At 55.0% G+C, this 2,576-nt stretch overlaps 1 long non-coding RNA gene across 1 annotated transcript; it reads left to right on the top strand.

Moving 5' to 3' along the window:
- Positions 1-240: 240 nt before the first annotated feature.
- LOC144305377 (uncharacterized) lies at positions 241-2,213 on the top strand. The gene is made up of 3 exons (XR_013372406.1): positions 241-618; positions 1,385-1,448; positions 1,554-2,213. It is a non-coding gene; the product is annotated as an uncharacterized LOC144305377 (long non-coding RNA).
- Positions 2,214-2,576: the final 363 nt, after the last annotated feature.

Below are 2,576 nucleotides of genomic sequence, written 5' to 3'. Positions count from 1 at the left end.
CAAGGATCCCTTATTCCTTCATTCGCCGGGGAGCTCCTGAGTGGGGGAGGGCCATACGAGGCACCATACGAGGCACCGTGCAGACACCGTGCTTGCCCTCCTTTGATCTACCAGCTTTCGGGGAGACAGTGGAGCAAGGATGCTCACCCTGGGGGAACCCCAGGGGTGATGGGAATACAGAGGAGGCAGACAGCAGAGCGGGGTGGGAGTGGGGCCAGAGAGGAGGGGGAGGAAGGACACCTGGTGCCTGTGGATAAGCCATGACTCTACTCAGCGAACGAGCCGGCCAGCAGCACTGCTGGATCCTGCGCACACTCACCCTCCTCCCCGCTCCTCCTGACCATCCCAGGCGCTCTCTCCTCTGCCAAGGGGTGGTGGTAGGCACATGGGCTGCAGCTGGTTCTGGATGGTTGCTCTGCATGGGCACAGGGCGGGACCGTTTGGCATTCCTTTCCGTGTTCCTTACTGCTAACCTAGTGCTGAGCCTCGCCCGAGGTTCTCGGGAGGAGACGTGGAGGAATGAGTGGCATCCTAGCGCCAGTGGAGACGAAGGGCCTCGGGGAGATGTGGCCCCTGACACCTGTCCAGCTTTTAACAATTTGCAACACCTTTGGAACGGTAGCATGTTAATCCCGCGGGCAAGGCGAGGTCAGCCAAGTGGGTGGTAGTGACCAGTCAGAGCTCTGGGGTGGTGAGCAACAGAAAATGGCTGGGGCTGATTTAGCCAAAAGGGACAGGTCCAGGGAAGCTCGCAGACTTAGCAAAAAACCGAAAGACCAGCCCTCTGGAAGGACACTCCAGGGAAGGAACGTGCTTCTGTCCAGGGCGACCAAGCAGAATAAATGGTTCTTCGTGCTTCTGCCCACGGCTCCAATCCCAGGGATGGTGTCCGATGGCTTAGCTTAGGGCAGAGGGCCCACGTCCCAGGCTGACCCCTGTGTGGATCCACAGGCCTCTCTGATCACAGGGTCCTGCCCTCGGCTCATTCTCTGCCTCGGCTCTGCTTCCGCTTACAGCCAAATCTGTGTCTCCCCACTGTCCCTCAGCTTGGGCACTAGGACCCTCGTGCTCCCCACTGTCCCTCAGCTTGGGCACTAGGACCGGGAGCACTGTCCTCTTCTAGGGCAGGCCACACTAGCACACTAGCAGCCGGGAGCCTGTCCTCTTCTAGGGCAGGCCACCAGCCAGCACTGGCTCGACCGATTTTGCCTGGTAGCTTCCCCTCCATTCCGGTGAGCATGGCCGAGGTTCAGGCCCTCAGCGTCTTTACACGGGCTGCAAGCTCCTCCCGAGGCATCTATCCTCTGCTCCTGTCCACGTCTGACCAGCAGCAGAGGGGACTTTGCTGATCCTGCACATCTGATCCTACTCCTCTTCTCCTCAGAAAGCTTCACACCACCTCTCTGCCCACGACCGTGGCTTCCAAACATCTGTGACCTTGACCTGCAGTAAGAGACGTATTTTATGTTGCAATTGATTTTTATAGTGCACTTGTTTCCATAAGTGAAGCCCAGTTTCCGAGAATTGATACTTAAACTGAGTTTCTATCCTAGATCATTTTTTAAAACTCCTGGCCAGGACCCACTAACCTGATTTCATGACCCACGGCTGAACCATCATCTGAAGACATTGGCTGAAAGATGAAGCAGGAACCCCTTGGAATGGCGTGGAAGGCTGCTTGGTGACTCAAGCCTCCTTCCACTTCCACAGCTCTGGATGCTGTTGGTCTCTGTTTCTTTGAGTTCTTCTGTGCATCCCACCCCGGGCCTCACTTTTGTGCTTCAGGGCGTATCCCACACACTCTGCCCGAATTTGTCTACCTCCCCTTCTTCACCTCCCCTGCCCACCTCATTCTTCAAGATTTGTCTTCTCTCTGTGAGTTGGATGTGAGTGTCCTCTGTGCCCTAAGAGCAGCACCTTGGGGGGTGATACTGGCATGTGCTTAGGCGTCTACAGCTGTGTGGGGACTACCTGCCTCAATATTGTATACATTTCCAGACCTCACCATCGGCCCTTGAAGTCAGAGTCTTTGACGATGAGGTTGCATGGGGTGCCTGGGCGATGTAGTTGGTTAAGCATCCGACTCATGGTTTTGGCTCAGGTCATGATCTCGGGGTTGTGAGACTGAGCCCTGAGTCAAGCTCCACGCTCAACGTGGGATCTGCTTAAGATTCCCTCTGTCCCTCCCTGGCCCCTGACCTCTCACAATAAATAAAAAATATATAAATAAAATCTTTTTTTAAAAAAAGCAAAAGATGGTGTGACAAATCTACATTTTTACTTAACTACCCTGGCTGGTTCTTAGGCACGTTAACATTCATGTCTGACGCGACTGGTCCGGAGGCCATCCAGTTCCTCCAGGCTCTAGGCAATGCTGTTTGTTGATGCACACCCTGTGTAATGGCCATCCAGACTCTCCCTCCCTCCCCATGTGTAGAGAATTCCCTGCCACATCGTCCTGGTGGGAGACAAAGCCCACTTGCTTTCAGAAGATGAAAGGTCTAGATACTGCCCTCCAGTATCCTGGCAGTGGGGACATGGGCATGTGGCTTTGTCTCCAGCAAAGATTCCCACCC

This window comes from Canis aureus, chromosome 3 (genome assembly GCF_053574225.1).
Source record: "Canis aureus isolate CA01 chromosome 3, VMU_Caureus_v.1.0, whole genome shotgun sequence".
In the NCBI taxonomy this organism is placed as follows: Eukaryota; Metazoa; Chordata; class Mammalia; order Carnivora; family Canidae; genus Canis; species Canis aureus.
The sequence above is the reverse complement of the archived record's forward strand: the minus strand, read 5'-3'. Positions and strand labels throughout refer to the sequence as shown.